This window comes from Pholis gunnellus (assembly GCF_910591455.1).
Source record: "Pholis gunnellus genome assembly, chromosome: 16".
Lineage (NCBI taxonomy): Eukaryota > Metazoa > Chordata > Actinopteri > Perciformes > Pholidae > Pholis > Pholis gunnellus.
The window spans coordinates 286,405-298,913 of record NC_136543.1 but is presented as its reverse complement, the minus strand read 5'-3'; the positions used below and the strand labels follow the sequence as shown (position 1 = coordinate 298,913).

The following is a 12,509-nucleotide window of genomic DNA, read 5'->3' as shown; positions in this document are numbered from 1 at the left end:
TGTCACAGTGTTTCAAATTCATCGATAAGGCAGGGTATGCTAAATGCAGCCTCTGCTCCAAGGAGTTAAAGTACAGCAACAAGGGCTCACTGCCCTCTCATCACACTGCAGACACTGTTCACTGTGATGACCACAGACAGTGGACTTCCGGTCCCAACAGTCCCACGTGCAGTTAAATCACAGCTATTATTTTACTCTTGATAAGCTACCTTAGCCAGAGTAGATTATCATTTCCATTTAAATAATTGAACCGGATTCAATGCATATTAATTGCAAATGGAAGATTGGCCACAATTCTGACAGCTGTACAGTAACAGTATAATTAATATGAAGCCATACAGTAATGAAAACTAATCACTTTATTTGTACAGGCGATGGTTCTCGCTACTCTTGCTATCTTTGTTTTTATATGACTAAAAATGTTAAAGGTTAATAATAATAGAGCTGAAATACTGATTAATAACTGAATAATAAATTATTTTTTTGCTTAAAGTAAATGTCTTATCACTTAATTTTCTTCTCAGAGTTCACCAGAATGCTACAATTTAAAGCTCATATTTAAAATAAAATGCTCCAGATATGTGTGAGCATATGGCTCACACATATCTGCACTCATGTTTAGTTTTTCACAGGTTGCACGTTATTGTTATTTTGAAAAGATATTCAGTGAAAAACAGGTTAATTGCAGCCTCAATAAGCTTTTTTTTGCCAAATATTAGTTGTTTTTTGCACAGATAGAACTTTATTTGCATTGTTCTAACAAAGGGATTGCACATTGTATTTGTTTTTGTCTGATGGAGCAGTCTGGTTTACTTGAAAGTGATTGCAATTTTCTTTATTCTATTATTTGAAAAAGTACAGATGGAGGACTCACAAAATGTTGTTATTTCAATAATAGTTCAACATGGACCATTTTGTTACCATTGTGTTGGGGCGGTGGGGCATGAACATTTTTCTTCCTCCAAAGTGGTGCGTGACAGAAAAGGTTTGAGAACCACTGCCCTAAGGCCATACACACCTTTATTAAATCACTGCCCTGATTTTGACCATTCTGTAGTTCAGTATATCTGTAAAACATCTTTTGCAGGTCTACTACGGAGGTATACTACTAAATTAAGAGAGTACTTTTGAGAAGGATAGTAAGTCCAGCTCTGGTTATATCAGTAATGCATAATAATACCTGTATGATCTACTAAAAAAACTGCAGTTTTGTTCTCTAATATATATCTCTTCAACCCCACGTTATTACAAATATATTCTGAGTGAGCACAAACCTGACTTCACAAGATTTAATGTCAGCTGAACAAAAACATCAAACAAATTGGATTTAATTTTTCACTCACTCTAAAAATAGCTACAATGAGATATATTTTGTAAGCAGCAAAGAAAATGCTTTTAAAGAGAAAAGGGTAGTTGCAAGTCTTCAGTGAGTAATCTGTGTATGTACCTGTCAGAGATGTTGTTTACGTGATTTCCGTCTTGATATTTTGCTGAAGAATCTTCTGATGTTTGGTTCCAGTCTCCAACCAGGTTATCTCACCTGCTCCGTCACATAGAAAAATGCTATTGCTGCAGAATTAGGAAACCATATTGCCATGCACAGTAACTTGCACACTGAGGATTTTGCTCGTTGAAACGGTCCATTCTTGGCTGTTCTCAAAGCCACTTCTATTTATTCTGCATCCAGCTTCAGCTTCGAGTTCCTCTGTTGATCAAAATGGCTGTTTTAATCTGTCACACCACTACATAGTAGAATGCAGCAGTAATTCCTGTACCAAATTTAGCTTCAAACTACAGCGTGTAAAATTAGACTTCTACAGAATTGGTCAAAGATAGGCTTCATTGTGAGCGCAGCAGGAAAAGGAGTGGTTAAGATGGCTAATGAGGAGAAAAGAAGATTGGAGAGGATTAGCAGTGACCTGGAAACAACCATGTGGTAACAGTCTGTACACCTCCCAGCGTCAAACATGAAGCTGCTGGGCAAGGAGTACGTCATGACAAATAGCTGTCTGTCATCTGCTAAATCAGTGGTTCTCAAACTTTTTCTGTCACGCACCACTTTGGAGGAAGAAAAATGTTCATGCCCCACCGCCCCAACAAAATGGTAACAAAATGGTCCATGTTGAACTATTATTGAAATAACAACATTTTGTGAGTCCTCCATCTGTGCTTTTTCAAATAGAATAAAGAAAATTGCAATCACTCTCAAGTAAACCAGACTGCTCCATCAGACTAATACAATGTGCAATCCCTTTGTTAGAACAATGCAAATAAAGTTCTATCTGTGCAAAAAATAACTAATATTTGGCAAAAAATAGCTTATTGAGGCTGCAATTAACCTGTTTTGCACTGAATATCTTTTCAAGATAATAACAATAACGTGCAACCTGTGAAAAACTAAACTAAACATGAGTGCAGATTAGTGTGAGCCATATGCTCACACATATCTGGAGCATTTTATTTTAAATATGAGCTTTAAAATGTAGCATTCTGGTGAACTCTGAGAAGAAAATTAAGTGATAAGACATTTACTTTAAGCAAAAAACTAATTTATTATTCAGTTATTAATCAGTATTTCAGCTCTATTATTCTATTAGGGTGGGCTATGAGGGTCAACGTGGGGACAATAATATAATGTTCCCAGCCTCAGTGTAGACCGGTGAGATGTTGACATGTCAGCATAGCTATGTAGATAGCTGACAGCAGTAGAGTGCACAAGTGCCCGTGTGAGCATTTGGTTTTCAATAATACCCATATTAGGTTGAGGTGTCTCTGCAAGTAAGACCTAAACATTAGCATAATAGGAAGCCCTCTGAGCACAAATGTCCGAATATCAGTTGGCTCTGTAGTCTTTTGGGGAAAAAAGTGACAACACAAGTACATAGCTAATGGCAAGAAAATGGTCAACAAGAAAGCTGAACCAACCAAACACAATACCAATCAGTGGTGGGCCGTCAGGGCCAGCTAAGAACAAAATGCCAGCTAACCACAGTGTGACCTAAATCTCACGTTTAGTTTTTCAAATTATATGTATGATGTTTTTTTACAAAAGAATTGGCAAAATGTAAATAAATAAAAACATTTAAACACATTGAAATGTCTAGATTTAAATGCAACAGGCCAGTGCAAACACAGTTGTTGTTTGAACTGAATAGCTGCTAAGGACCCAGATATTTTCCTCAGGAGTTGATGGAGACCAAACCAGAGCTCAAAGGGGAGAGAATATTGATCATCAGGTAGGCACAAACACGACTCCAAATGTGTGATAATTATGCTCTGCATCTCTGTGGGTGTGTAACTAGGTCTGCTAACAATAACAAGGCAACAACAATAGGTGATAATGTGACAGATTATGTGTTTTCATCTCGATGTGCACCTTAAAGGCTCTTTTTTTGTTCTATTGCCTAATGCTCCAAAATCCCATTTCAAGCTCACAATATTTTGGAATATTTAAGTGTGAACTGTGTTGCGTAGATCTGGGAATATGGAGCCACTATTATACACTGTGCTAAAATCAGAGATTCAAATTTATATTATAACAAGCGATGATGGTGAATTGGCAATTGTAAAGAGCTTGTTTAGTGGACTCTTAGTTTGTCAGTGACCATGTCTGAATAATATCCTGCTTACTGAAGGAATAGATCAGCATTGCCCTTCTTTATATATCTGGCAACACTTAATACAACATATAGCATAGGCGCAAACGTGATCATTTCCGGTACATCAGGTGCTTTTAAGTTGATGAGTCAAGGTTCAACGTTTATTTATTGTCATTAATAAACACTGGGGTTGCACAATGAAATGCAATTACGGTCCCTCTAGTAAAACTAAAAAACTAAACAAAAACAGTAGTGCATTCCTGTCGTGCATTTTTTGAATTTGCTTCAGGAGGAATGTAAACAGCAGCAACAAAAACACTGGGGAATTATCTGGGCAGCTATTATGGCCGTGACCTTAACATAAAACACTTTTTCAACTTTGACTATGTTTGAGTACTAAGTATCACAGATGCAAACAAAGAGTCTACCTCCCCTATTCCCACCAGAGTCCTTTGCTCTGTCGGCGCGGAACCCACAGATCTGAGATGGCATGACACAGCAGTCTCCAACCTCTGACTCCTCCTTCATCTATTTCACTTTCCTGCGAGCGGACATCAGCCAGTTGCAGGCTGGGTAGTGAACAGCCTTAAGTTCAAGCTGGGCAGCCACAGCTCTTATCCCGGTTCTCCTCGCTCTCTTCCCGGTGCCATCACACCGATCTCGTGGTGCTCGGTCTGGCTGGTCGGCAGGCAGCAAGGCACAGAAGGACAAATGAAGAAAACAATTAAGAGTGCCTACATTTCTAAACTGCACTACATAAGTTTGGGCTAGTATCGAGACCTCAGGAGGAAAGCACTTTATTAGAAACACTTTTTCAACCAAGTAGGCATCAGGTGTGTTAGCAGGACTAGTGCTTGCACATGCTTCTTAGCACAGGACAGATGCATCTGTGTTGCAGGCAAAACCACAAAATGATCAAGTCTCTCAAGAACTGTTTCGCTCTATCCTCCGCGACTTCCCCAGACTTCACCTCGTCAGATGTGGGCGGAACCCAGCGGCGAGCGCCGCACAAATCCTGTTGTGCCTGAATGGGCTTTTAATCCAATCGCCATGCTTTCCTTTCCAATGTGTATCTTATAGGCTAATTCATGTTCCAGTAACAAAGGCAACTCACTGACGGAAGATTCATTTGTTTTTGGACAGAATAGCAGCTTCGGTATATGCTCTGAAATAAAGACTTTAGGCAAATGGGTCTAAAGTGGAGTTTGAACAGTTACACGTATTTACAGAGAGACAGACCAGTGGTGGGCCATCAGGGCCTGCAAAGCCTTCTCTGCTGGCCTAAACAGAATCACAAAGTTATAGCTATTTTATAATTTAATAATTTTTCACAAATACACTACATGTATGATCATTTTTTTCCCATTAGCGTATTTTCTCATTGCACAGCTACTGTCTTCCTCAGTTGCTCTGCTTCCAGCCTGCAGTGCTGCTTCCAGTGCAGCTTGTTTTAAGTAGAGCTTTTATCCAATCAGATTCAGCCCCTATTTCTCTATGTAAGGAGAGAGGCCCGAGGCCCTCTAGGTAGACTTTGCAGATTAAAGTAAATGGGGACGATATTGTTGATTGTCATAGTCTTCAACCAATCAGATCTTTAGTTTGACATGTTGGGTGTATTCTTTGACGTGCCAGAGCTACCGAGGTAGTCTTCTAAGTACGTCAGCATTAACGTGTGCCATGATTGGTCAGTGGGCCAGCCAGCGCGTGACTAATGTGAAATTTAAGGAAGCTGGCAGAAGTTAGTTGGAGTAGTAAGAGTTAAAATTGAAAGATATGGAAGAAATTATAACATTTTTAGGGTTTTGTTTGGTGTAGTTTATTTATTTTTATGAACGGTGTTCCTGGCTGACAGCGTCGCACATTTTATGGCTGAGAATGTGTTTCATTTTAACTGAGCATCTTGGTGTTTGGAGCTATGCTATGCTAACCTGAGGATGCCATAGCACGGCAGGACACTACGGTGCTTTTGAAAACTTTTGGAGAAACCCGAGTGGATCTACAACTCAATAAACACGTTCGCAGGGAAACGGAGCTCCACAACCACAGTCCGTGGGCGCGCCGGTGGAGGTGAAAATACCGGCAAAATACAACTGGCGAGGCTCGACTGTCACTGGCGTCCATGAATCGAGAAGGACTTCTTATTGGAACTGAAACGATGTAAACTCTTTGTCAACAAAGAAAGGAGGATGGACTTTGTCTTTAAGTGAACAGCATTCGGTAAGTGACAAACTGCGTTTGTTTATTTACATCTGCAGTAACGTTACTACTGTTCATTTGTCTATCGTGTCGTTTTATGAATAATATTTGAATGGCTCGTGCTTTTGTGTGGTGGAATGCGTGGATCCGCTGCAGATTTGCTTGATTGATGTGTCATGCTTTGTTGTCATATGAATATATGTGACTGGTTCTTTGACTTTGTTGTTGTCATTGTGTTAATTACATTGATTTGACTATGCATTGTCCGTTAATGACGCAGCGTCCCGTCATGCACGGATTCATGTATCTGCACCGTAGCTGTTCAACTGTAGTAGGACAGCACAGAAGGCCCAGGCATAAAATGCACGGCCCGCCACTGCAGGGCACACATGAGAACTCTGTCAAGCTACATATTGGGGAAAGTGAACATCTGTTCTTCTACATAGTTGTCCTCAGTCTCATCTGCTTAACTTGGTCATGGAGGCATCAACATTTAATAGAGATGTTAAATTAACAGTGAAAACTCATCATAGCTTAATTTAAAATCAGTATTCCTAATTACACTTCAATAATTTCTTCTCCTGATCTTTACCTCACTATAACAAGGTCCATAGGGGCATCTCAATAAATAAACATTTTCTATCATATTATATTATATTTTATGTGTGTTTTATATTATACTGAATATTATTATATGATATATATATACTGTATATATCAGTGGCGGGCCGTGTATTTTATGCCTGGGCCTTCTGTGCTGTCCTAATACAGTTGAATTACCTCCTAATAACCTCATTATGACGCATCAATCTAGCAAACCTGCAGCGGATCCACGCATTCCACCACATAAGAGCACGAGCCATTCAAATACTATTCATAAAAACGACACGATAGACAAAGGAACAGTAGTAACGTTACTATGTAAAAAAACTGACGCTGTTTGTCACTTACCGAAATTTAATGAGTTTAATCCCAGTACATCGTTTCAGTTCCAGTAAGAAGTCCTTCTCGATTCATGGCGCAGACCGCACGTGGGGGAGCTGTTTTCCTGCGAAACTATTCATTGAGTTGTAGATCCACTCGACTCTCTCCAAAAGTTTTCAAATGCTATGGTGTCCTCAGGTTAGCGTAGCATAGCTCCAAACCCAGCCATAAAATGTGCAACGCTTCTCCGACGCTGTCAGCAAGAAATACCGTTCATACAAATCCTTTTCCTGGCTGAGTCAGGGCTGCCAGCTGTGGCGTTGACTGACCATTTCTTACGATGTCCAGCTTTTCCTGAAATGTCCTTCTTTCTTGAGAAAGGCGTTGTCAGTAACTCCGCCACTAAATCCGTTTCTCCTCCTTATTCAGCCATTGAGTGTTAAAAAGACAAAGCTAGGTAAAAAAATAAATAAACTACACCAAGCAAAACCCTAAAAATGTTATAATTTCTTCCATATCTTTCAATTTGAACTCTTACTCCTCCAACTAAGCTCTGCTGGTTGTTAAGTTAAGTTTCGTTTTCCAATAGTCACGTACTCGCCCACTGACCAATCACAGCACACGCTGCACCTCACTGTAGAGCTGCTCCTGCAAACTGAGCTGTGTGTTAATGCTGACGTACTTATAGGCCAGCTAGAAGGCTCCGACACGTTAAAGAATACGCCCAACATGTCAAACTAAAGATCTGATTGGTTGAAGACTATGACAATCAACAATATCGTCCCCATTCACTTAAACTGCACATGGAGGCACTTGTGAGTCTGCAGGCCTCGGGCCTCTCTTCTACCTAGAGACACAGAGGTGAAATCTGATTGGATAAAAGTAGGGCTGCAACTAACAATTATTTTAACAATCGATTAATCTGTCGATTATTTCATCGATTAATCGATGAATCGGATAAAAAAACAAAGCATTAATTTCCAACCGAAAAAATTGCGTGACGCTGTGGCGCGATAGCCTATCAGCGTTGAGATGTTTCTCCGGTCATCACTGACGTCCTGCCGTTGTTGAATCAGGAAATTAATACTGTAGCGTCTGTGTTCACCCAGAGCGCTTCCCTCATATCAGTAGAGACCGGACCAAACTATGTGTACACATGTGTGTGTGTAAACCATATAGTGCAAACAATGAATACACGCTGCCGTCTAGATGACGTTATTGTGAGTGTTGATGGAGCTGCTAGCAATGTTAGCATAGCCTAGCAACGATCGATCCGAGCTCCATTGAGAAAACAAGTACAAATGGGCATCATTACGTAGTTATTTCGGAGTCCCTTTTTGTCGGTTTATTGCCGTTAAATCACAGCCAAATCAGTTTATTTTGTGTTCATACAGCTGTAGTAAACAGCCGACGTGTGGCACTAGACACATTGAGACACAGTGAGCTCGATGAAGCTTCTCCGGACTATGTTATGAACCCAGACATGACGGCGTTTAGTTTCCCGTGATATCTGGGACTTCCACAACACGTACTAGGCAGAAATAGAGGTGATTTTTTTCCACGGTTGACAGTTGAATGGCTTTCAGGCCGATAAGCTGCGCCCCCTCTCCGCCGTGTCCAGCGCGTATGAACACAAATAGTCCCCGGCGAGATCGGCGGTTCATCGTGTTTGTTGTGAACACGGCATTATTGAGTGGCGTAATAATCGCGCGACACAACGAATCGATAATTTCAGGTTCGCCTGAAAGAAAAGCACTTTTATTGTTATTTTGTTCTTGAAATGAGGCCCTGGCTAGCCTTAAAACTCTCCCAAATCATAGCATAACATGACAGTAGTCTCTAAAAAACATTTGGCTTTGATAAAGTGAAGCAGGACAAAGTTAGAGAGGTTTCAGTACGGAGAGGTCACACGAGGTCAAGCCAAATTCTCATTTTGGAACCAGCTGTTGCAGCTGTTCTATTCTAATTTGATATACTATATAACTATATATTTCACTTGTTTTATCACTAATAGTGTTCAATCTATCCAAATACAGCAGTTTGGCATCATTTTGAGAGCCAGAATCCTCTCTAAGGCTGTAAACCATGGCTCCATTCTCGTCTGACTACAGTTTGACTGTCTATGTGAGGCTTTGTCAGCCTATGATTGGTCAAATCCAGACTATGACACCTCTTTCGACGCGTCAGAGTCTCAGGAATGCAGTAGGGGTGGCCTGGTGTTGATTGACAGAATCGTTAGCCAGTAAAAATCGGCATCCCCAAGCGTAAAATTCCATTTGCCAAAAGTCTGACCCCTTCCCCCCGGGTCCCACAAGTTAGGTTGACCCCCCCTTCTCCAGGAAACAGATGAGAAACACACAGGATATACGCATATGCAACAGTGTTTAGCCAGCAAAACGGGGAATTATGCCGGTCTTTTCGTGATTCAGCGTAAAGGTGAGGTGCTGCTTGGATTTTTTTTGGGATAAGCGGTTTGTTGTTCTGCGGTTTGTTTGCTCACAGCTCTGTACTGGTTTCACAGAGAGAAATTCTGAAGATATCTCTGGATTCTGTGTCGAATTCTCATGCGATGTATTGGTGGTCCGTGTTAGCCGTTAGCTTTTTTTGGAATATCGAAGCGGAGTGCATAGTTCGTTTGGAGTGTGTAAAAAATGACTTACATGGTAGTGTTGCCCAGATGTTGCTGTTTAATCTGTTATGTAACATGTGTGTAGCATTCATTATATTCATTTCTGAAAAGTGCATTCTACGACACTCTCTTCTCGCTGGAACCCCAAAGGGGGCTCGCTCGGTAGCCAAGAGTTGTGGATTTTGTTTACATTTATATATAACGATAACTATTTTTGTGAGCATTGAAAAATATTTTTGTGGAGAGAATCACAAAATACATTTAGTCTCTGTGTACATTCATTAATATTGAGACTGATCTGACCCCATATCAAAACCTCATGAAATATATTCTACTCTTATGAAGCTCATAATGTTAACTTGTTGTTGATTCTGTCAGACCAGTCTTGATTCAATTCTGTGGATGTCTGAGGTCAGTATCAGTCCTTCTTTCAAGATCACATACTGTATCTTATATTGTATTAGCCTGTACGAATGCACTTAGTTAACTGTTCTGCATGTTGGAGCAGTTAGCTGGATCTGTCATTTTAGTATTCAGTGACACATCTGCACAATTTTCTTTAAGCTACATATTCAGTCAAACTGTTAATAATAATTCACAATCAAAATAGAAATAAACCATGCTAATGTACATGTTTTACACAGTGAAGTAAACCGTAAGTGGAGCAGTCAGACAAAAATGTTCACACCATGCAGTTTTGTAATGTTTAACTGATGAAGTGTACAGTTGTAAACATTATCTTCTCATTTTCATTTTTATCTAACCAAATGTGGATTGAGATATGAAGCTGAAGCTACTCTGCCTGGTGAATTCAGTGATCTTCACTTCAGCTGCTCTGCAGAGAAACCATGATGAAACCCTGTGGATTTAGTGTTATTATCGTTCAGCTTTCTTTGGCAGCAGGAATGAATGTTGGTAAGATTATTACACTTTTTCATCAGCTTTAGTTTGAAAGTAGATAATGAAGTGTTGCTGTTTTAATTCCTGTCCTTGTATGTGGCATTTTGGTGAAGTCTCTCAGGAAAACCAAATGAGTCCCATTTATAATGTCCATATTTAGTGAGCTATCGACATACCAGGTTTTTCATTGGGCTGTTTTGACCTACAACGCATGAGCATATTCGGGCAGAACTATTGATTACTCTTATCACCAGGCAGCATTTTACACTAACTGCCTGAAAACCAGTGGAACGAGAATCAGACAATAGCTTTTAACTATTAGCTTTTTTGTCATTACAGATTGGAGTGTTCAGAGGACTCCATTCGGCTCTAATCTAGGAAACAGGTGAGACATCACATGACTAATCACATTATCTCTGAGGGGAAACAGCTGCATAGTATAACATTGAGTTAATGTCTTTGCTCTACTCTACAGTACTATTTGTACTAATACATATATGTACTAAAACTATTCTTATCAGTCAACATCAGAGTTACAGGGATGGACGATATACCTTTCTAAAATCATATCAGACACATATCAGGGCTCTGTCCTTTGTATATTATTTAACTGTTCCAGAATAATATGCTGATAAAAATATCTCACCAACTATTGCCATGACATTTGGTACATTCATGTCCCCCACAGCTTTGGTGATACTATGACTTACATTTGTCCAATAAAACTACTTTTGAAAACAGAATGGCAAGATAGTTAATGTAGCGTTGTTGCTGGTAGCTGATTTTATAAATAATAATTGAATTATTATCAAGATATGTAACAATTATAACTAATTCAATTATGACCCATAAAGTAGTACAAAAGAATGATGGCACACATCTTATAATCCATAATCCACCATTAGTTTAACTAACAGAATTTAAGGGAAGATTCCATTTTGGACGCCATCCAATCTTAGAAAAATAGGGAAAACTTCAAGATTTGATATTAACCAATTAAATCTTAATCTCAGGGTTGCTACAGAGTTCTTCTCAAGGTATACAGGGACCTATTATTTCATATACACACAAATCAAATTATCAAGTTATTTATAAATAGATAATTATCGTAGTTATTTTGTTAAATAGCACTGGCACTAGCTCACTGCAAGAATACGTTGTGGGGAAAGAGAAGGTAACAACAAATGGTGAAACAAAAACATGACGCTGAAAAAGGTCGAGGCCAGCTCAACATTGATTTGTAACCAGCAAGCAGCGACAAGTGTCAGTTTGTAGCTACATGTCCATGGCTTCCATTGAACACTCCTTGTGGGCGTAGCCTGTTGCTTTGACGCTCATGGTGTGAACATTGCATTAGGGGGGAAGGAAAAGCTGTGATGGGACCTGAAAGAAGCTCCTTTTTACAGGCCTAATGCCAACACACATTAGCCCTCACCGTGAAGTTCTACAAATTGTCTCATTAACACTATAAACTCCAAATCATTGTCTCTGAAAAATCACCACTATCAAACTGCACCAACGTGCTTATCAGAGGACATATTACAATTCCTACTAATTTAAGCGAATGCATTAATTTGATCCACTGGCTTGTAATACACCTATATCATTTATCTATTTCCAGGGCATATCTTTGGAGAATTCCACCAAGGTTTGACCCACTACACCCTGATCCTGGAGACCCTGGAAAGTGGCCAACTTATAGTGACAGAAATACCAAGTCAAAACTAATGAGTGTAATCAACACAAGAGTAGATTTGCAGTTTAGAGAATCTCTGATTTTGTCTCAGTTGTGTCAAATGTTCACTGACTGTTGGAATCCTGTTTTTCATGTACTGTGTTCCATTAATCAGACAGTACCTGCTTGTGTTAGAAGTACTTGTCTCATTAACGAGGCTTTCCCAGTTTATTCGACTCAGGCAGACAGTTTAACTTTCAGTCATGACACATTTGAGACAGAAATGGTGTCTAACCCACAACATACGACCTTTGGGGAAGGAGGTTACACTAAAAACAGCCACCAGACTATAGTTATTATGGAAGAGGACCCTGTAGTGATTGAGGCAGCCACTTACCTCTTCAAGAGGCATCTCACTGTATCAACTTTGCTGAGGTACCACAAGGGGGCGCTACATATGCTGAGTGGAAGCCATTCCTTTTCTACTAAAAATCATGATGTCGTACTGGTTGGCCACAGCAGCAATGGTGCCAATGGAACAGTCCAGCTAGCTGCTTATGGCCCAGAACAACTTGCCAGATTTGTG

At 39.8% G+C, this 12,509-nt stretch overlaps 1 long non-coding RNA gene across 1 annotated transcript; it reads left to right on the top strand.

The window, feature by feature from the left end:
* The first annotated feature begins 10,170 nt into the window (after positions 1–10,170).
* On the top strand, positions 10,171–11,958 carry LOC306708720. The gene is made up of 3 exons (XR_013767457.1): positions 10,171–10,263; positions 10,588–10,633; positions 11,870–11,958. It is a non-coding gene; the product is annotated as an uncharacterized lncRNA (long non-coding RNA).
* Positions 11,959–12,509: the final 551 nt, after the last annotated feature.